Below are 24,077 nucleotides of genomic sequence, written 5' to 3'. Positions count from 1 at the left end.
CTAGAGTTGGGCCACCAAGGTTTATCCTGCCTCAAAACCTCTACTTGGCTGTAGTCTGCATTAAAAAAAACAAAAACAAACCCAAAACTCATCCAGGTTTTAGCTCGAATGATAACTCTTAACATTGGATGAGCTAATGATGCTCTATAAACATCTGCTGCATTCGCCCCTCTAGAGCCTCTTTCCATCTGCCCCAGGAAGTTGACCTTTAGGGACAACATCTGTAGGCTCCATTGCCCTCTGGCTTCTGGTTGGGTTTGGCAGATGGGAGACTTGGCCAGGTATTGGCAGGCAGGGGGAGAGGAGGTCAGTGCCTTTGTTACTGTGGTGGCCTGGTAAGATGACTGCAAGTCATTGGTGGCTGTGTTCACTAGGGAAAACCACTGTTCCTGTGGGGAGACCCTCATTTAGCTATAGCTTTCTCTTTGGGTTCTGGTAACTCTTCCTTTCCTTTGTCCAATTAGACCTGGGTTAGTAGTGACCCCACTTTTTATTAGCCCCAAGGTATTTCAATGTTCCTTATTGGTTTACCTTAATATTGCCCATAACTTCTAAACAGTCCCACTCTTAAACCCTCCTGAATTACTCCATTAAGTATAAAATTGATTTCATGCTCGTACCCTGGTTACTATACCCTATCCTCTATCGCCTTACTTTTTCCCCCCCCCATAGCACAAACTACAAGCTATAGTCACCTTTAAAAAATTTGTTTACTCGTTTGTTATCTGGCTTTCCCTACCAGAATGTGTTTGCATGGCTTGGCACAGGGCCTGACACCTAGTAGGGACTCGATAAATGTTTGCTGAATGAATGGGTCCAGACATACAAACTTTTAGTTAAAAATTCTTTTGACAAATCACAATGAGAATAACCCTATAGAACTTTTAGGGATGAATCGATTTAATAGGGAATTTTAAATCATTTAAACTACAATATGGATTGTGTAGGATTTTTTGGCTGGTGGCTACTATTTAAACGTATTGTTTCTATGGTAAAATGTACCCCAAATCAATCCATTATTTCCCATTAGATCATAGTTTTATGAAGGCAGGGATCAGGTATATCTCATCCATGATTTGATGCCCTTGACTTTGCACACTGCCTGGTACAGAGGTAAGTTTTGCTTGTGCTGAAAGCCCAGCAAAGCACTGGTCACCAGACTTGAAGATGCATAAAGCATGGTTTCTACCCTGAGAGGCCCGTAGTCCTACTGAAGTGACTGACACTCAAAGTCATGATGTAAGGCAATAGGTGATTAAAATGGGGGCTGTGGGAGAGTGTTTCAGGATCACAGAGAAGGGAGAAAGGCCAGTGAACTCTTGACAGATGATCTGGTGGAGGGAGAAGGGGGCCTTTTAGGACTTTCCTCTTCTGAAACTGCTTTTTCAGTGACATTTGTTCAAAACTACAGATTCTAAAGTGAACCTTTGCAACCTGGGTTTTTAGAACCTGGGTATTTCATGTAAATATGAAGCTTTCCTACTTCTTGAAGTTGGTTTTATATTTTCCTTCTTTTATCCTTTTATTTTCTTCAGAAAAAAAGTGAAAGAAGTAAAGGCCATTTTTGAATCTGAATTTTCTGAGTGTTGGCCATGTTCAAAAGATAGTAAAATGTGTTCAAAAGATGATAAAATCTGGTTATTCAAGAGTACTTTTTTAGAGTACCATAAAACTTATCTGACATCGACTGCAGGAAAAAAAAAATACAGGAAAAAAAATTACAAGTAAATAAAAGAAAGAAAGAAAGAAAAACTTGTTATATTCCCCACCAGAGGGAGACAATTTTTTTCCTTTTGCCTTTCAAAACCTAAATTCTGATTAACACAGATTTGAAGAGTATAATACAAGGTTTACTAGGGCTGATTAATACACAGGGGAAAAAAACAAACTTACAATCTAATTTGTTTACTTTTGTCTTTTAATATCAAATTATTTTCAAGATCTAAGTTCTGTTCTGCCAGCACAGCAAATGCTACTTAACATGCATGGAACTTTAAGAGCTACTTGTTATTTCAGTGTCGACTTTATCTCTAATTATATTAGTATGGATTCAGATAGGACACTGATAATATAACAACATGGAATAATTTAGCATAATTATTTCCTGTAGTAAGATGTTTACAAATCAACCCTAAACTAATAGACACAAGGGGCATGGTGGTGGTGGAGGAGGGGAAACTGGGAACAATATGTTGCTTTCTATTGGCAAGAAGGTAGATGTTGGAATAAGATGAAATCCAGTTAGTCAATTTTTAATATGCTGCAACTCTTTAAAAATTGGTGAAAGGAAATTCACTTACAGTAGTTGCTAATTTAGGAAAAATGATACATGAGCAATAGCTCCTATCTCTGCATATCTGTGCTTACAATAATTAAACATTTTATCAAAAATAGAGAAAATTGTCTAGAGATTTAAGACCTACTATACTTTTAAACAGTCCAATTTCAGGGCTTCCCTGGTGGCGCAGTGGTTGAGAGTCCGCCTGCCGATGCAGGGGACACGGGTTCGTGCCCCGGTCCGAGAAGATCCCACATACCGCGGAGCGGCTGGGCCCGTGAGCCATGGCCGCTGAGCCTGCGCGTCCGGAGCCTGTGCTCCGCAACGGGAGAGGCCACAACAGTGAGAGGTCCGAAAAGTCCAATTTCGTGCCCAATTTAATAGATAAAGCATTAGATCTACATGCAGTGTAACTCCTTGAACATTTCATTCTTCTCTATGGTTCTTTTTGAAAACCAGTTCAGATCTGACCTTGTGTAAATGTTTTTTAAATTACTCTGAAACATTTTACAAATCCAATTAGTGTGCACAAATCTCAGCTCACCTCGTTTGACACAGGACGCTGCTGAGGCAGCCTTACTGCTTATTGTGATTCTTATTTACTTATTCTTTGTCACTTTCAGAATATGAATACGTACAGCTAAAATATGGAGTAATTCTCAGAAGCTCGAATTCAAACATGGGATAATGTGGAGGCATCAGGTAAAATATTTGTCTGGTTCGGGGCATGAGTTTCTCATCATAATTCAGTGAAGGTAAATGGATGCTTTGGAAAAGCACACAGTGTCACTTAAGTTTCACTTGCCTCAGGTATCATTGAATCAGCAAGCACAGTTAACAATTCTGCTTTTCCATTTGTCAGGATCTCAATATTTTTTCAATATGAGGTCTGCTCCAGTGTACTTCACATGACACTTTATAATTAGTGGTACTTGAGAATTTAGCAGTTTTAAAAATTCATACAACATTCTTAGTTACAATTTATAAATGATTTTAAAGTATAATTAACATTCATCTTTACAAGTTATATGCAAACAAATATGCAAATTTAGAAATAAATATGCAAACATATAAAATGTTTTTGAATTAAGTAGTCCTTAACATTTTTGATGAAATGAATATTTTATTCATATTTTGCACACAATTTTGAGTACTTACTGATTTGAGGGCTACAGCATATAGGTTTTTGAATATTGCAACCTCTAGTAGCAACAGGAGGGAAATGAGAATGTGTTCCTTTTTGATGAAAACTGAAAGGATGATCTAGCAGACGAATCTAAAGGTGCTGTCTAGTGGATTATTGATGCAATCAGTGGCCATTTTGCTCCTTGAACTCTTAACTCTACAAGGAACCTCAACTTCCTTAGATGAGACAAACCTGTTTGGATCTCAGAAAGATAAAGTTGAGGATACCAACAAAGCACCCCCAACTTCTTGAATTGGTGACTAATACAGGCTAATAAGCTGAGTTGTGAACTATGAATTTTTAATGTACTAAAGTCTGAAAGGAGAAGAATGCAGGGTTCAATATGAGATGAACAAAGGATTATGGGAGAAAATGCAGCTTTGTTGGAGAAGTTACTCAGTGAGTATAGATTCATTAGATTTACTTATAATTTTAAAAAAGTCTCTTCAAAAGGTTAACTGATTCAAAATCTGAGTTCACTCATTCAACAAGCACTTATCTTTCAAGGCTCAGCTTCTGTTCCTCCTCTTCATGGCAAATTTCTCACTACTAGGCTCTTCCTTCTCTGAATTCATATTGCATTATAAGTCAATCAGGCAAAGGTTTTTATGTGCTCATTATGGGCAAGGACTATACCCAGTGCTACTGGACATACAAAGAAGTATGAGTTAATCAGTTAGCACCACACAGTTTAGCTCTAAAATGTTCTTCCATTTTTACAGATATGCATGCTTTATTATTTTTTTAAATGGCAAATTTCTTGAGGTAAAAGAACATCATTTATACAAGAGATGATGAGGATTTATTCTGAGTGGCATCTCTGATGAATTCATGGTTGTTCACTGGATGTTGTGTAAAGAAAGATTCTGAGGTTGTGTCATTAGCAATACCAGCACAGCCATGTTTTTATTATCCTTGCTCAACTTAGAATCTTTTTTCATTAGCATTTCTTTCATTAGAGAATGAGAGCTTTATGATCCATTTAATTTTCCTTTTAGATGCTAGAAACTCAGGGGGAAGTTTTGATATAATTTCCTCCTCCTTTATTACTTGATTTCTTCTTTTATTTTGTGGACTGTTACTGTAATTTGTTTTAAACAGCCAGTTGCTTTAAATCTTTTTGAAGGAAATAGATAACTACATATGCTTCTTTCTATAAACTTCGTGGCACCTAGCATAGGTCCAGGGCCCTAAGGAGGCATAGAATATATGCATTTTGATTGAGTGGAGAACACTGAACTTGATGCTGTGAGGATCTCATATGGTAGATGCACAATGATGCATGAATGAGTGAGTGAATGAATGAATGAGTTCAGAGGGAATTTAAACCCTGAGAAAGATGATGATGAGATGTGATTTACTTAGGAAAGCATCGGACTGGAGACGAATCTTGGCTAATGCCTTTAAAAAAGGCATAGACTAAAGATTGGAACAGGAGGAAATGACTTGGAGGAGAATAAAGGTTTAGCAAGAAGAATTAAAAATGACAAGAGCCATAATGCAATAATATTTGACTCTTCTATGTGGACCTACTGGCTTGGGTGGAATGTAAGATTTTAGAGAGCAAGTATCTAAAAAAAATTCAGGTCACATTAGTGTAGCCTTCCACAAGGTATTTCCAGGGTGCTTTGTTGAGGTTGTTTGATGATGAAGATGATCCTGCTACCTACATTTATTTCAAATTCAAAAAATAAAAGATACAGGGTGTGATGATTTGAGCTTGCTGATCTAGGGTAAAATAATTCATTTAGATGCATAACAAATTAATCTTCCTTCGTAGACTCAGAATAAGCAATCGAAATTCTGTTTTGCTGCAAGCTGCTGCAGAATGTCTGTGGGGACTGGTTTTGTTTATTTGCTGCTATACGACAGTCTTAGGTAAACAACATATAGCTATATCTATGTGCATCTGGGTAGGCTTCAACATTTTTATTATGCAACTTAAACATGAAAAAGCCCGATCTGCTGCATTAGCAAAATAGCTAAATCTCATTCAGTGTAAAACAAACCCCTACCACCTTCTTGTCAAGTAAACTTGGTCTTTAAAGTCTGTCCCTGCACAATCAGTCTCTTCCATATGCCTTTCATTCTTCCCTTATTCTAGGTTTTTTTTCTCAATGTTTTGTTTCTCTGGGCTGAATTTCATCTCAGTTGATTGCCCAATTCACTTTTCATTCAGTCATAATTGTTTTTTGAATTGTCTTAAATTCTCAAATGGATTATGACAATTTGAAAATTAACAATGGCGCCTTAATTGCATGGAGCTGTGTGATCCACAAAACCCTGCTGCCTGATGCTTTTCCCCCCACCTGTAATTTTTTTTTAACCAAATGTGAAAAGGTAGAAACACACACACAAAAGCAGAAACTACATATGGTCGTGATTTATAAAAATGCTTGCTTTTCCAATATTTAGAATTCAATCACTGATACCTACAAAATCATTTAAATACAGGAATTAATAAAAAATTCATTCAGGTTTTCTTTCAAACTTAGTTTTTTCTCTTGTGGAAGTAGGAACATAGGCAAGCAGGACATTTTCTGTATGCGTATAGACATTAAAATTCAGGAAAATATCATTATTCTTTAATTATCTGACTTCAGTTGGGCTTTCAATGCAGCTTGGCAATCCTCTTACTTGTCCCTGGTTGGCTTCCTCTAGAATTCTTCATGAGGCATCTGTTCCAAACCTTTAAACCTGTGTCATTCTTCTCATCCTCATGAGAAGACTCTTTCTCAGTCTTTAGCCTTACTTCATAATATACAGAAAATATAGCAGTTTCTGAGCAGTCTCATTGGATTTTCCTCGCTTCTACCTGCAGACTCATCTACAGAAGCACACATATTTTAACTTCTTTTTCTCTTAGTCTTGAAGGAAGATGGTTGTACCTTCATTCTAATACTAACCTTCTGGGTGCATTCGATTCTGCCTCATCTGTCCTCTCCTCTAGAGGCCAATCTCTTTCTTTCCCTCTCCTCTGCTTCCCTCTCTTCAGCCTACAGACATGGTCAAGTCTGGTCTTCACCATCTACTACCACGTTAACCTCCCCCACCTCCCTTCTTGTCTTATCTACTCTTGGCCCTCTGGGTGCAGCCAACTCTCTTTTCCATCTATAGCAGCTGCCCCCCCACCCATTCACTGTGTATTGGGTGTTAGGAAAAGTAGATCATACCTATTCTAGGTAATCACCTGGGAGCTCTTGACCATTTACTCTCCTTTTCTACCTCATCATCCTTGTTCTCTCTTTCCTCATTCTTAACCCTGCCTTTAGAGAGCTGTTTCTGGGTCTTCAATTTTTGGTCTTGTGTGTTTCCCTGGTTGTAACTTTCATGTACCTCCTCATTTATCCTAATCTGACCCAGTGGGCCAAAACTTGGCCCTTCTACCAGGGAAGGGGGTTTCAGACGTTTTCCTGGACTATGAAGCACTTTGAAAGCCTGGTCTCTACTTCCTCAGCTCCCACTCACCTCTCATCCCACTTAACCACCTGGTCTTGCTAAGGTTACTGATGACTTCCTGATTGCTCGATCCAGTGGTCCATTTCCAGTTTTCAACATTTTATCAGCTTTTAACACTGTTGACTCTTTTGACTTTTTGATGCTTTCCCTCCACTGGCTTCCAGAACACCAATCCGTATACATATCTTTACTGAGCACCTTCTGCTCTGATATTTGAGATAAAAAGGGAGTAATACATGTCTTCTGCCTCCAGGTATATTACAGTGTAGGGGAGAAGAAAGGAAAGTACATAGGCAAGTACAAATCGGGAAATAAAGTCTACACATAGAAGAGTACTCATCCCTGTACCCATAAAGCCAAAGAGGACTTTACTTCTTTCTACTGGATGGGGCCATGGGTGAGAGTTCCAGGAAGGAGTAGTATATACCAAGGTACAAAGGAGAGAGAACATGAATGTTCACATAACTTCAAGAAGTTCTGTGTGGTTGGAACAGAGGGTTTAGTATGTGTATTGTGAGAAATGGAGCTGGAGAGAGCAGGGTCCAGATCATGCAAGGCTACATGAGCCATTTTAAAGAGTTTGGAAATTATGTAAAGACAGTGAGAAGCTGCTGAAAAGTATTATACAGAGGAGTGACATGATCAGAATCACAGTTTAGAGATATCAATCTGGTTGTTGAGTAGGTAATGAATTGGGTGATGATAAGAATGGTGACAGAGAGATTGGTTAAAATGCTGTGGCAGAAATCTAGGCCAGATGGTCCTGTCTCAATACAGGATGGTATTACATAGTACCATTGGGGAATGGTAATATGGATAGAAAAAGGTGAAAAGAAGTGATGGTTTTAGTGATATTAAGGAGAAATAATGGAAAAGACTTGGTAATTGATTGAACTATCCCCTGTAATTGTCTTCAGTTCCTTGCTATCCCATCATGGCATTCTTACCTACAGAAATTATAGCATTTCTCACATTTTAGTTTACTTTTCTATTATAGGATCTGTTACTAGGACCCTGTCTGATTAATCTCCATTGCTCAGCATGATACCTTGTGAATAGCGGATAAACAGTAAGTGCTCAGTTGACTGAGCCACTCAACTTCCCTGGGTAATGTTAACTGTTAGTTTTTAGCATACACCTCTGCCACACCATCATTCCCACCCCTGACACCTGCCTATACATTTTACAACCACAGAGGCTGCTTCATCTATTGAAAGTTGAAAACAAAGTTACAAAACAAACTTTTTCTTACATTTAAGCTCTTTATAAATATTATCTTTAATAATGTGAAGGCAAATGCTTTATTGTCCTTTGACTAGCTTTCTACTGTTACTGTAAAAATTGCCACAAACTTAGAGGCTTAAAACAACGCAAATGTATTATCTCGCATTTTCTGTAGATCTGAAGTCAGGTAGACTCAGCAGGTTCTATGCTCAGGGTACTACAAAACTGAAATCAAGATGTCAGTTGATATCTTGGAAGAGCTTACATGGACACTCTGGGAAGAATCTGCTTCCAAGCTCATTTGGGTTGTTGGTCACATCAGTTTTTTGTAGCTGTAGGACTGAAAGCCCGGTTTCCTTCTTGGCTGTCAGCCAGTGGCTGCTATTGGCTGCTAAAGGCCAGCTGCATCCCTTTTCACATGGCCCCTCCATCTTCAAACCAGCAATGCCAGCAGGGATGAGTCAAGTCCCTTTTTTAGCTATATTGAGGTATAATTGACAAAAATTGCAAGATATTTAATATAATTAAATATAAAATTATAGATATAAAATTATAGATATTTAAAGTACAATATGATGATTTGATGTAAACATATATTATAAAGGGATTCCCCTCATTGAGTTAATTAAAGCACATTCATCACCTCCCTTTTTTTTTTCTTTTGTGAGAACACTTAAATTCTGCTCTTTTACCAAATTTCAACTATACAATATAATGTTATCAACTATAGTCACCATGTTATATATTAGATCCTCAGGCTTTATTCATCTTATGGATGAAAGTTTGTACCCTTTTACCAACCTCTCTCTCTTTCTCCTACCCCCACCCCCAGCCCCTCACAACCACTTTTCTAATTTCTGTTTCTAGGAGTTCCACTTGTTCTTTTTAAAAGTTCCACACCTAAGTGATGCCATATAGTATTTGCTTTTTCCTGTCTGGATTATTTCACTTAGCATAATGCGCTCTAGCTTCATCCATGGTTGTTGCAAATGACAGGATTTCTATCTTTTTTTAAGGCTGAATAATATTCCATTGTATCTATATCCCACATTCTGTTTATCTATTCATTCACTGATGGACCCTGAGGTTGTTTCCATACCTAGTCAAGTCCTTTTCATGCCTTGAATTTCTCTGACTTCCTCTTCTAACCCTGCTCTCAGCTTTTTAAGACTCATGTGATGACAATGGGCCCACCTGAATAATCCAGGATAATCTCCTTATTTTAAGTACATCTGCTTAGTAACCTTAATTACATCTGCAGAGGCCCTTTTGCCATGTAATATAATGTATTCATGGGTGTGATATTCACAGTCTGGGAATTAGGATGAGACATCTTTGGGATTCCATTTTCGAAATTTTGTCTACAACATCCTTATTTTAAATTGGAAAAAATTATATAATAAGTAGGAACCACTATAATGTCATATTGTGAACTCATCAGTAGTGGTGGGCATAATTTTTTCTGAATAAGTGTCCCATCTATTTTATTTTTATACATATCTCATTTGTTACCTACTGAAAATTTAGATTTACTTGTTTAACCTACCCACCCCTCTACCTGAAAATACTCTGTAAAATGGGGAAAGGATCAGGTCTTCAGTAGTCAAGACCAACTAAAGAATATCACTTGCCACCTGGCTTTGCAAGGATTGAGTCATTAGCCACTGCCGTCACTGACCTTCAACACACCCTGAAAGGAGTTCAGGGTGGAGATCAGGAATGAGGCACTCTGTGCTCTGGAAAAAACCGGCAGAACAGACTTTCAGAGAGTTAGATATTTTCAGGAGAAAACTTTATGAACCCCAGAAAGTTATGAAACTTTCTTGCATCTTCCCATATTTTGAGAAGCAATAAAATCATTAACTAAGATATCTGTGCTTCATGATTAGCAGTAAAATTCTATCAAGATGTATGCTTGTTTGCACATACCCCTGCTCCAAAATCCCGTATAGCCAACCTCCCCCTTTACTGCTTCAGAGCAGTTCCTCATAGCTCTCTGAGAGGCTGTCTCTCAGGCTATCATCCTCAGTAAGTCCCCAAATAAAACTGACAGGCACAGGTCTCATGCTGTGCATTTTTTATTTCAGTCAACACAAAGATGCCTGGATAGTTATGTCCCAGTGATGCAGAAAATCTGATTTTTGGCCTGAAACATTTGTAGAAATGCTTTTAGCTATGGGGAAGGGGAGGGGAGGCAGTGTGAGCCTGATATAATCATATCAATTACATGATTTTGTTATTTTGAGGAACAGGAATGACAACTTTTTGGATATCAAAATTCCCTGATAACCACCATATTCAGAGATGACTATTTTATTTATTCAATAAGTATTTTTTTAAATTTTTATTTATTTATTTTTGGCTGTGTTGGGTCTCTGTTGCTGCGTGCGGGCTTTCTCTAGTTGCAGCGAGCGGGGGCTACTCTTGGTTGCGGCGCGTGGGCTTCTCATTGCGGTGGCTTCTCTTGTTGTGGAGCACGGGCTCTAGGCCTGCAGGCTTCAGTAGTTGTGGCACGCAGCCTCAGTAGTTGTGGCTCACAGGCTCTAGAGCACAGGCTCAGTAGTTGCGGCACAGGGGCTTAGTTGCTCTGTGGCATGTGGGATTTTCCTGGACCAGGGCTCAAACCCATGTCCCTTGCATTGGCAGGCGGATTCTTAACCACTGCGCCCCCAGGGAAGTCCTCAATAAGTATTTCATGAACGTCTGCTTGGTTCTCAGGCACTATTCTATGCACTGGAAATAGGGTGTTACATAAGGCATGCCAGATTCCTGTCATCCCAGACCTTCCTCTTGTTGCCCTGTACTTTGGTGAACAAAGGAGTAAAATGGCAGAAAGAGGAGAGACAGGGTGTTGTCATCTCTACTCACCGGGACCAAAGTGCTCAGAAAGCTGTCCATACTAATTTTCCTTTCTTCCTGAAAAGCAGCCTCGAATTCTGGAGGGCTCAAGGAGGGACTCAAAGGGTGAGCCTTGACCAATTTGACTCAGTGGGAATATAGCCCCACAGAGGTAGATAGGGTTGGAAAATTATTCTGATTAAACACTGGTGAATTTTCTTTTTTCAAAAGGTTTGACGTAAAGAAAGGGAGAAATTACAAACAATAAGCCTAAGGAGAAAGTTTTAAAGATGACTTTAAAAATTCAACTAAGTTCCAGTTTTTTGTATGGCATGTTGGGGACATACCTAGTGTCAAATAAACCATTAATAGTTCTTTGGTTTTGTGTTATCACCTTGTTTGGTATAACTGAGGTGCCGGATGAGTTTCCAAAGAATATCAAGGTGTGAATACAAATTGCCAATCTTGAAAAATCAGTTTGACAATCAAATAAAGCAAATTTCTGACTTTGTCTTTCTTTCACACAATGCCATTGAGCTTGTTTGAGAATAAAGATGAGGAAATTGTTAGTCTTTAGGTGTAGCACTAACAAATGAAAACCATGCTTGAGAAGCCATTTATTACCAACTCAATTCAGCTTTATTGGTCGATACAAACATGTTATGAATATTTCTCGATTTCTTCTTCTTCTTTTGTTTTTCTTTCAAAGAAAAACAAAAGCACAATGAAATCTACAACACCTAATATTATAGGGAACAGAGAACTCTTATATCCATGAAGATACTGAGAAAAGGAAATAGATAAATTCATATTTGTGGAACCAGGAATCTTTCTGACGACTGTAAGAAAGAGTAGACGTATAACCAAAAGCAGCATGCTTCTTGATGGGTTCATATTATGTCCACATCTCATAAGCACAAATTTGGAGACCAGTTTTCATGCAGGAGGAACAACTTTGCCACTTCTGCCCTTGAATCACTTATGTGTTAACTTGAGCAAGTTTCTAACCCTCTCCGAACCCTTAATTTTTTAAAAAAATTATATGATTGTGATAATAAAACCTACTTCCGTGAATTGTTACCCCAAAATAATGTGTCAAATACCTAGTACATTATGTAGCCTATGGTCTGTGTTTAGCTTCCATTAATGGAAGCTATTACTGCTATTATTATTGTTTATGTACAAAATAACACTCTCATGTACTTCTCAAACTCTCCTATAAAAGCTCAAGACACTTTAGTAGCTTTATCATTAGTGTCGATGAACAGATTAAGAAATTGGAAAAAATATGCAGAAAATTGATTCCAAAACAGAGTTAAGAAAGAAAATCTCAGGTATCCATATCCCTTGCTGTGTGATTTGTCCACTGAGCTCCAGTCTACCTCCTACATGATGATGACCTTGAGGGGACTGCCTCAGTGTTCTGAGACTGTCCCATTCATTATGTGGCATCTGTGAAACTTCCTGATCGAGTTAGCACATCTGTCTTTGTACTAAGCAGAAGAGTCCTTTCACTCTTCTGCCTGTGGTTCCAGGATTACTCATGCTCAGCCAACGGGCAGATGAGAGCAGAGAAAAAAGTGCCCTTTGGGATGATGCTAATATCTCACAGGAGCAAACAACTCACATCTTCATAGCCCAATTTCTTGGACTCCCAGCCTCCCTTGGTTTGACTTTGGATTGTTAACTCTTTGCTCCCTGCAGCTGTGTCTGACTCCCTGTGTCTTTGAAGTCTGAAATTCTTGGTGTATCATCTGCAGAGACCTTGGTTCCCATTTCACAAGATGTGCATCTCACAGACCATTGTCTTGCACTTACTCATGATCCAGATGGCCAATTTCATCCTTAAATACTGGGAGTAGACTTTTCCATCTAACTTTTGCAAATTCAGGGGAAAGAAAAAGAAAAAGAAACATGGAAGTTCTTGGATGTTACTTCTTTTTGTTTTTTGAATTTTATTTTATTTATTTTTTATACAGCAGGTTCATATTCGTCAACAATTTTATACACATCAGTGTATACATGTCAATCCCAATCACCCAATTCATCACACCACCACCTCCATTCCCCACCGCTTTCCCGCCCTGGTGTCCATACGTTTGTTCTCTACATCTGTTGTCTCAATTTCTGCCCTGAAAACCAGTTCATCTGTACCATTTCTCTAGGCTTCACATATATGCGTTAATATACGATATTTGTTTTTCTCTTTCTGACTGACTTCACTCTGTATGACAGACTCTAGATCCATCCACGTCTCAACAAATGATCCAATTTCATTCCTTTTTATGGCTGAGTAATACTCCATTGTATATATGTACTACATCTTCTTTATCCATTCATCTGTCGATGGGCATTTAGGTTGCTTCCATGACCTGGCTATTGTAAATATTGCTACAGTGAACGTGGGGGTGCATGTGCCTTTTTGAATTATGGTTTTCTCTGGGTGTATGCCCAGTAGTGAGATTACTGGATCATATGGTAATTCTACTTTTAGTTTTTTAAGGAACCTCCATACTGTTCTCCATAATGGCTGTATCAATTTACATTCCCGCCAACAGTGCAGGAGGGTTCCCCCTTCTCCACACCCTCTCCAGCATTTGTTATTTGTAGATTTTCTGATGATGCCCATTCTAACTGGTGTGAGGTGATACCTCATTGTATTTTGATTTGCATTTCTCTAACAATTAGTGATGTTGAGCAGCTTTTCATGTGCTTCTTGGCCATCTGTATATCTTCTTTGGAGAAATGTCTATTTAGGTCTTCTGCCCATTTTTGGATTGGGTTGCTTGTTTTTTTAATATTGGGCTGCATGAGCTGTTTATATATTTTGGAGATTAATCCTTTGTTCATTGATTCATTTGCAAATAGTTTCTCCCATTCTGAGGGTTGTCTTTTCGACTTGTTTATGGTTTTCCTTGCTGTGCAAAAGCTTTTAAGTTTCATTAGGTTCATTTGTTTATTTTTGTTTTTATTTCCATTACTCTAGGAGGTGGATCAAAAAGGATCTTGCTGTGATTTATGTAAAAGAGTGTTCTTCCTATGTTTTCCTCCAAGAGTTTTATAATATCTGGTCATACATTTAGGTCTCCAAACCATTTTGAGTTTATTTTTGTGTATGGTGTTAGAGGGTGTTCTAAGTTCATTCTTTTACAGGTAGCTGTCCAGTTTTCCCAGCACCACTTATTGAAGAGACTGTCTTTTCTCCATTGCATATCCTTGCCTCCATTGTCATAGATTAGCTGACCATAGGTGCGTGGGTTTATCTCTGGACTTCCTATCTTGTTCCATTGATCTATATTTCTGTTTTTGTGCCAGTACCATATTGTCTGGATTACTGTAGCTTTGTAGTATAGTCTGAGGTCAGGGAGTCCAACTCTTCCAGCTCTGCTTTTTTCCCTCAAGACTGCTTTGGCTATTCGGGGTCTTTTGTGTCTCCATATAAATTTTAAGATTTTTTGTTCTAGTCCTATAAAAAATGCCATTGGTAATTTGATAGGGATTGCATTGAATCTGTAGATTGCTTTGGGTAGTATACTCATTTTCACAGTGTTGATTCTTCCAATCCAAGAACATGGTATATCTCTCCATCTGTTGGTATCATCTTTAATTTCTTTCATTATTGTCTTATAATTTTCTGCATACAGGTTTTTTATCTCCCTAGGTAGGTTTATTCCTACGTATTTTATTCTTTTTGTTACAATGGTAAATGGGAGTGTTTCCTTAATTTCTTTTTCAGATTTTTCATCATTAGTATATAGGGATACAAAAGATTTCTGTGCATTAATTTTGTATCCTGCAACTTTACCAAATTCATTGATTAGCTCTAGTAGTTTTCTGGTGGCATCTTTAGGGTTCTCTATGAATAGTATCATGTCATCTGCAAACAGTGACAGTTTTACTTCTTCTTTTCCAATTTGGATTCTTTGTATTTCTTTTTCTTCTCTGATTGCCATGTCTAGGACTTCCAAAATTATGTTGAATAATACTGGTGAGAGTGGACATCCTTGTCCTGTTCCTGATCTTAGAGGAAATGCTTTCATTATTTCACCATTGAGAATGATGTTTGCTGTGGGTTTGTCGTATATGGCCTTTATTATGTTGAGGTAGGTTCCCCCTATGCCCACTTTCTGGAGGGTTTTTATCATAAATGGGTGTTGAATTTTATCAAAAGCTTTTTCTGTATCTATTGAGATGGTCATATAGTTTTTACCCTTCGATTTGTTAATATGGTGTATCACATTGATTGATTTGCGTATATTGAAGAATCCTTGCGTCCCTGGGATAAATCCCACTTGATCATGGTGTATGATCCTTTTAATGTGCTGTTGGATTCTGTTTGCTAATATTTTGTTGAGGATTTTTGCATCTATGTTCATCAGTGATACTGGTCTGTAATTTTCTTTTTTTGTAGTATCTTTGTCTGGTTTTCGTATCAGGGTGATGGTGGCCTCATATAATGAGTTTGGGAGTGTTCCTTCCTCTGCAATTTTTTGGAAGAGTTTGAGAAGGATGGGTGTTAGCTATTCTCTAAATGTTTGATAGAAATCACCTGTGAAGCCATCTGGTCCTGGACTTCTGTTTGTTGGAAGATTTTTAATCAGTTTCAATTTCATTACTTGTGATTTGTCTGTTCATATTTTCTATTTCTTCCTGGTTCAGTCTTGGAAGTTTATACCTTTCTAAGAAGTTTTCCATTTCTTACAGGTTGTCTATTTTTTTGGCATAGAGTTGCTTGTAGTAGTCTCTTAGGATGCTTTGTATTTCTGTGGTGTTTGTTGTAACTTCTCCATTTTCATTTTTAATTTTATTGATTTGGTCCTCTCCCTCTTTTTCTTGATGAGTCTGGTTAATGGTTAATCAAGTTTGTTTATCTTCTCAAAGAACCAGCTTTTAGTTTTATTGATCTTTGGTATTGTTTTCTTTGTTTTTTTCATTTACTACTGCTCTGATCTCTATGATTTCTTTCCTTCTGCTAACTTTGGGTTTTGTTTGTTCTTCTTTCTCTAGTTCCTTTAGGTGCAAGGTTAGATTGTTTGAGATTTTTCTTGTTTTTTGAGGTAGGCTTGTATAGCTATAAACTTCCCTCTTAGAACTGCTTTTGCTGCATTCCATAGGTTTTGGATTGTTGTGTTTTCATTGTCATTTGTCTCTAGGTATTTTTTGATTTCCCCTTTGATTTCATCAGTGACCTCTTGGTTATTTAGTAATGTATTGTTTAGCCTCCATGTGTTTGTGTTTTTTATGTTTTCTTCCCTGTAATTCATTTCTAATCTCATGGCATTGTGGTCAGAAAAGATGCTTGATATGATTTCAGTTTTCTTAAATTTACTGAGGCTTGATTTTTGACCCAAGATGTGATCTATCCTGGAGAATGTTCTGTTCACACTTGAGAAGAAAGTGTAATCTGCTGTTTTGAGATGGAATGTCCTATAAATATCAATTAAATCTATCTGGTCTATTATGTCATTTAAAGCTTCTGTTTCCTTATTTATTTTCATTTTCGATGATCTGTCCATTGGTGTAAGTGAGGTGTTAAAGTCCCCCACTATTATTGTGTTACTGTTGATTTCCTCTTTTATAGTTCTTCGCAGTTGCCTTATGTATTGAGGTGCTCCTATGTTGGGTGCATATATATTTTTAATTGTTATATCTTCTTCTTGGATTGATCCCTTTATCATTATGTAGTGTCCTTCCTTGTCTCTTGTAACATTCTTTATTTTAAAGTCTATTTTATATGATATGAGTATTGCTACTCCAGCTTTCTTTTGATTTCCATTTGCATGGAATATCTTTTTCCATCCCCTCACTTTCAGTGTGTATGTGTCCCTAGGTCTGAAGTGGGTCTCTTGTAGATAGCATATATATGGGTCTTGTTTTTGTATCCATTCAGCAAGCCTGTGTCTTTTGGTTGGAGAATTTAATCCATTCATTTAAGGTAATTATCGATATGTATGTTCCTATGACCATTTTCTTAATTGTTTGTGGTTTGTTTTTGTAGGTCCTTTTCTTCTCCTTTGTTTCCTACTTAGAGAAGTTCCTTTCGCATTTGTTGTAGAGCTGGTTTGGTGGTTCTGAATTCTGTTAGCTTTTGCTTTTCTGTAAAGATTTTGATTTCTCCATCGAATCTGAATGAGATCCTTGCCGGGTAGAGTAATCTTGGTTGTAGTTTCTTTCATCACTTTAAGTATATCATGCCACTCCCTTCTGGCTTGTAGAGTTTCTGCTGAGAAATCAGCTGTTAACCTTATGTGAGTCCCCTTTTACGTTACCTGTTTTTTTTTCCCTTTCTGCTTCCAATAATTTTTCTTTGTCTTTAATTTTTGCCAATTTGATTATTATGTGTCTCAGCATGTTTCTCCTTGGGTTTATCCTGTATGGGACTCTCTGTTTTTCCTGGACTTGGGTGGCTATTTCTTTTCCCATGTTAGGGAAGTTTTCAACTATAATCTCTTCAAATATTTTTTCCTGTCCTTTCTCTCTCTCTTCTCCTTCTGGGACCCCTATAATGTGAATGTTGTTGCATTTAATATTGTCCCAGAGTTCTCTTAGGCTGTCTTCATTTCTTTTCATTCTTTTTTCTTTATTCTGTTCAGCAGCAGTGAATTCCACCAGTCTGTCTTCCAGGTCACTTATCCGTTCTTCTGTCTCAGTTATTCTGCTATTGATTCCTTCTAGTGTATTTTTCATTTCAGTTATTGTATTGTTCATCTCTGTTGTTTGTTCTTTACTTCTCCTAGGTTTTTGTTAAACATTTCTTGCATCTTCTTGATCTTTGCCTCCATTCTCTTTCCGAGGTCCTGGACCATCTTCACTATCATTATTCTGAATTCTTTTTCTGGAAGGTTGCCTATCTCCACTTCATTTAGTTGTTTTTCTGGGGTTTTATCTTGTTCCTTCATCTGGTACATAGCTCTCTGCCTTTTCGTCTTGTCTATCTTTCTGTGAATGTCAGATGTTACTTCACTTGATGGAAGCAGGAGGGTATAGGTTGATACTCTTATTGCACTTCCCCTTCTCCAATCTACTATCATTATTAGCCCACTGCTCACCTGGCTTTTGACAGTCAAACTCATTGTTACCTTCAGAAAAGAGCTAAGTACGGTATGGATAATTGAAAACCACATTCAGTTGTCTTATTTCAGCTGAAAGATTCAACTTTTTTTTTTTTTAAAGCTTACTGAGCCAATTGCACAAGTCCTGCTGTAAAGTAAACCTGACATGTCTGAGCACATAGTGTAGCTGTGACACACACGGGTGTATTTCCTCCCAACCACACACACAAACACACATTGCCATCAGCAAGTCAGATTCATGGTATTTGACATTATTTTCCCTTCAGAAACTGGTAGAACATTTGTGTAAAATATCAGCTCATGTTTTGTGAAACATGACAAATTACTCAGAAATCTCTCTTCCTCCCTTTATGCGTACTTGGGATGTCCCAAGAAGTTCTGAGATGGGCTTAGCAATACATCTTACATTCATGTCAAACATTTTGTTGACATCAATAGGAATTTTACTCTTGGGAAATGTCCTGGATTAAGACCCCAGACACATAGAGAAGACAAGAAGCATTTTAAAGGTACCAGGGAATCAAGGTGTCAGATAAGTGTCCACCTTGAGAGCAAACACCCCTGGGTACCCATCAGCTGTAGTAAATGGGGTGCAGTCAGCAGTGTGGCGTTTGACATAGGATTACAATATAGTTTGCCCAAATTTTCCTATTTCTGGAAAGAAAGGAAAAAAAAAGGGAGGCTGGTGGATAATTGGCTAATTGTATAATATTGTATAATAGGGATGGGTCTTCTGTTATTCAAGATGTGTGTAGTGCCCAGAGGGAGCCATTTGACAGGGAAATCAACCCTTCTCTCACCCTCCTACTAAGTATTGTCTTAGACAAAGCCAGTCCTGAGACTTATGGCCCTATTTTGAAGTAAATAACCATTGTAGATAACCATGTATATAGGTATAAGCACTTCTGATGGAAATTTAATTTAGCAAACTATAAAAACACCCTGTCCTTGGAATATATCTTATAAACTAGGACATTGAGACTGTCTAAAACATATTAATTCAATATCTCTTGATTGGTCTTAAAAAAAACTGTTTAAAATCAATGTCCTTTTATTTTTGTCTTAGCATTTAATTTCATTTGCATATGACTAAGACTGTTTCCTTTTGGTAAACTTAATTTGCTAGAGTTTGGCACCCAACACAGAAAGAATGGCATCCTCTGAGATAGGGCTGCTAACAACGGCAAGTAGCATTGCAAATAAATTTGATCTATAGGCTTTTCAAACTTCTCAGATGTGATCCCTGACATTTGGCCTGATGAAGGAAACCCTGGGGACTGGAAAAACACAAAGCATGCTACTGTAGTGGCATGCAAAATGTCTTATAATCTGTCTTTATCTTTCATGGCTGTAGTGGTCTGGATTGAGTAGACCAAATTGGGCTAAACACTGTGCTTGGCTACTCTCACGAAGCTGTTTTCAAAAGCTAATAGGAGCTGTGTGTGCGCATTCAAGGACAATATTTGGCCCCTTTTGTTTTTGCACAAACAGTTGCTTTAGTTGAGATGATTATTCCTGACTGACTGTTTTATAAGCAGCATTTTGTCCAGTTTAAATCTCTTTTCACTTTATTCTTCAGAGTCAAGACGTTTATGAATATGGAAACATGTAACTCAAAATCTTCAGTTTCTGCAAAAATAAAAATCTTCCCCATAAAACCTGTGAGTATTGCAAATGAACTGGGAAGTAGGTAAATCAAGTCATATTAATGTGGCAAAAACAGAAGTAACACTGAGAAAAGGTGTTAATACTCATTAATGGTAGCAATCTGATTAAAATTTTTATAGCACATTGATCCTTGATCTTTCAAAACAGAAATGTGTTGTTAAATAATATTTTCTAGGAGAATATAGACTATCAATACACTTATTTATTCAGATGCAAGAAAAAGTTTGAAATTAACCCTCAGTGCAATTCTTTCCTCTTCCCTGAAAAACATATTATATAAATCTCACTTTTTTTTCCAAAGGCCAAACCTTTGAAATGGAAGAGAATCAGTCTAATAGAAAAGTTTTTATTATTGGAAATTGGGTCATCTTTAGAATTTCCTACTAGAAAATCACACGTTTAACCAGGGCATTAAGGTTTTGGAAGGGACATATTGCATAAATCAATACAAGATATAAATAATATGAAAGACAGTCTAGAATTTCTTGACTCTTTGAGGCACTTACAAGAGTTAGCTCATTTCTTTTGTGCTTGAAGCAAATCTTTTATTTTTATGGTTTCTTATTGCCCTTTTTCTGAAGCTCATCAATTTAAGAATGTATTTAGTTATAAATTGGAATAAGGATTTTCAAAAGTCACAATTATATACATTGCCTATGCATTTATTAATAATTGCAAGTTAAATATTTTCACTTTTTGCAGGGTTAATAATTTATGCAAGAATAATCCCACCGAGTTCCTTGACTGGTTGATGATTTGTCTAAAATAGTGGAGAGATATATATATATTTTTTACCCTACCTGCCAATGTGAACAGATTCCAGGTCTTTGAGACCCATCATATCTCTATTTGAAACGTTTTGAATACCAACTCCGAAAACTTGACATTAATAAAACATTAAAGTTCCAACTTAAGCCCATAAAAGTCAAGAAATCCAGAGTTAAGATCGGCCCAGCTCTCTTAACTCTGTTCTCCTGCATGTATGCACGGGTGATGGGACAACGGTGCAGGCTGTTGCTTAAATCAGTCTCCCTGCGTAATCTGAAAATGTAATTGAATTAGTGTGTAAAGTATTTACATACCCTGCAGTGGAGAGCCCCATGCACTATATTATCCACATCCCCTCTTCAGGTCCTCATTTTAACTCCTCACTGCAGTGTTCCTGTGAGGCTTCCTCAAACATTCAGAAATTGGACTTGCAAATACAATTTCCCTTCTTTTACGAGGCTTCAAGATGAGTGATGCATACTCAGTTTTCCTAGTTGCCTTTCAGCTCCTGGCCAGACAGATAAAGTTTAGGTTACATTCTTCTTTTTGGTTAACATCCTCAGGGTTGCTAGGTATTAAACAATGCCATTCTGTGGTTAAGGATTATTTTATGCTCTAATTCAACTAGTTGCAGGACAGTTTGCCATATTAATATGAAAATTAGAAACATCATTTTGAGTTTAGGAACATATAGTTGTATAGCACAGTCTTCAGAGCAGGACTTTGGTTTCTGATAGACCCATGTTCCAACAATAATCCCTTAACTGTCACGTAAACTTTCCAAGCCTCTGTTTTCTCCTCTGGAAAATGGGGATAATAAAGATGTTTCTGATCGTCAAGGGCCCTCAACAAGGTTTAATACTCGGAAGTTGCTTTCTTGGAATTTTTAAGGACTTTATTTTCGAATTTGCATTTTGTAAATGAATCGTGTGTCTGTATTCTTTGCTGCCCCATCAGCACGTAGCACTCTTGATGCCCTGAACACTGAATTCCAGTTAACCCACCATATGTGGGAGTCAGTGAGACTCAGGGTAAATACAAGGTAAGGGAGTTCCATCAATAGCTGAGTGAGCGGGGTCCCTGACAGCCCCAAAGGCTGTGCTTTCCATTCAAACCAGAACTTGTTCTGAATGCAGAAACAAGGTAATGGCATTCTAAGAATCACGAATGACCAAGACACTCTGTCATATCCTTTCATATTTCTGTTACTTCTGTGTGTTTGCCAGCCACTTATGCTACAAATGATGATATAGAAGTAAAGGGAAAGAAGAGCAACACATAATGACTTGTCCTTTCAGTCTTTCCTAACTCAGCAGTAAGCCGAAGGTAGACAATGTTGTACAGGGTGTACATTCAGGAGGGGAAATTAAAATGGTTCAGTTAGTTTCCACTGTTCTGCTAAGAACGAAATACATATGCATGTGTGAGCTACAAAATACAAATTGTGTAATTTTGGTGACCCATATATGAGCTAAAAGCTTTGTATGTGCATTTAAAACTGATATAGAAAAATATATATTGAGCGATAATATTCATGGCAATAATTTGAATTTTTAGTTTTTCTTAGAACAACATTACAGAGCAAAAACCAAATACCATGACAGGTTGAAGGAGAGGTTGCAGAAGAACAGAAATAATTTTATATTTTAGTACCATTAATGCCACTTTTTTACTGCTTTTTGAAGAAGGAGCCCAATATTTTCATTTTGAACTGAGCCTCACAAATTAGGTTGCTGGCCCTGATACCAATGGTGAAAGAAGCAAATGTATTGGGGCATCTGTTACTTTTGTTTGTCAGCTTTCCTTCACTCTTCTGTCAACAGTCCCTCATTTTCTGGAGGCATCGCCCACAGTCCATGTGTTTAGGAAGGAATTTATTTCACAGGTGGCTGCAGGGGTAAATGTGAGACTCAAGCCTTGGTCAATCAGAATATTTCATTTTTCTGGTCATATTAAGAGGTTTGGAGATGAATATTTGAGCCATGTTGACCCATACACATCATAGGACTTGTGTAAGAGAGAGCAGGAAGAAATGATCTGCCTTTTCTTGCTAAAATTTACCTTGAGGACGGGTGAACCTGGAGCTACTGGTGGACAGCATATGGAGCCCGAGAGTAATACCAACATGGAGAATGGCAAGGGTTAGGGATGGTTAGAAACCAAGTCCCGGTGATAACATTTGAGTCCCTGGATCAAGCTATACCTGAAGCTCTAGATCGGGTTTTTAAATCTGTGAGAACTTTTATGCTCAAGCTAGTATGAATTCGATTTTGCCACTTACAACAGAATTCTGACATAGCATGTACAGATTGCTTTCATTAGTTTTCTGTGCATAATAGATATCTCTAAAGATATATACCAAACTGGTAACAGTGGATATCCCATTCAGGGAAGATAATGAAGAGGACTTTCATTTACAATTTTGTACTGTTCTCTTGAGTAAGGATTTTGTAAAACAGGTATTATTTACGTTAAGCCCAGAAAAAGCCATAAAAGCATTTCCATCTTGGGGAAAAAAAGGTCAATGATGCTTAACGTTAACGTAATAATTTTCCATACTGACAAAAACGCAAATGTCTTTAAGTAGATCTTACATAGATTATTCAGTTACGGGGGCTAGTATTCCCACGCCAACTTCTCTACAGAATGACATGGGCATGCAGGGCAGCCACAGAAGCATCCCACAAGCCTTTAACCAGCAATTTTGCTGGTTGGTGCCATGTAATTATACTGTAGAAAACAGCAATTAGGAGAAGACTAATGAGTTTGGCCTTACTAACCACTTAAAGGTGAAATGGTTAATTCTCAAGTAGGCAATCTTTTGTCTTACCATGTTCTAACTTGTATGTGTGAAGAGAAGGAGAAACTTTGGATTTGAGGCAGTATCAAAATGGGGCATTGAGAAGGCAGAAAGGAGTAAAGTCAGGCAGCTAAGGAAGGTTAGAGCAATCTCATGGAGAGTGTTCAAAGAACCCTGCAGGGCTTCTCTGGTGGCGCAGTGGTTGAGACTCTGCCTGCCAATGCAGGGGACACGGGTTCGAGCCCTGGTCTGGGAAGATCCCACATTGCCGCGGAGCAACTAGGCCTGTGAACCACAACTACTGAGCCTGCGCGTCCGGAGCCTGTGCTCCGCAACAAGAGAGGCCGAGACAGTGAGAGGCCCGCGCACTGTGATGAAGAGTGGCCCCTGCTCGCGGCAGCTAGAGAAAGCCCTCTCACAGAAACGAAGACCCAACACAGCCAAAAATAAAATAAATAAATAAATAAAATTAAAAAAAAGAACCCTGCAGAACATATTTTCACCAGCCCAGGGTCCTGCTAGGTGAGATTGCTGTACCACTTTGAAGATACCCAGTGGTGGTGTTTTAGGCATATCATTGCCCGAGGGCTCCAGCAGAGTCGGGAAGGGCTGGATGCAAGGATCCTGTTTTCTAAGCATCCTGCCCAGCAGTGTGGTCAGTCAGGCCCGGCTGTGGGCTGTTCTCCAACACGGCATCCCATACACTTGCTAATCCTTCTGCTTATGATCTCAGCACTACTTCCCTTCCCCGACGAGATATCCCTCTTTGTCCCCAAACAGAGC

The 24,077-nt window shown here is 38.0% G+C and overlaps 1 long non-coding RNA gene across 1 annotated transcript in view; it reads left to right on the top strand.

Moving 5' to 3' along the window:
• Positions 1 to 20,362, top strand: part of LOC307182999 — a 45,414-nt gene extending 25,052 nt beyond the window's left edge. The window contains exons 2-3 of the long non-coding RNA XR_013827330.1: positions 2,902 to 2,980; positions 19,638 to 20,362. This is a non-coding gene — a long non-coding RNA (uncharacterized lncRNA). The remainder of the gene's footprint in view (positions 1 to 2,901; positions 2,981 to 19,637) is intronic.
• The last annotated feature ends 3,715 nt before the right edge of the window (positions 20,363 to 24,077 follow it).

The sequence above is a fragment of the Stenella coeruleoalba genome (assembly GCF_951394435.1).
Source record: "Stenella coeruleoalba genome assembly, chromosome: 1".
NCBI classification, from domain to species: domain Eukaryota; kingdom Metazoa; phylum Chordata; class Mammalia; order Artiodactyla; family Delphinidae; genus Stenella; species Stenella coeruleoalba.
This window is presented reverse-complemented; position numbering and strand designations above follow the sequence as displayed.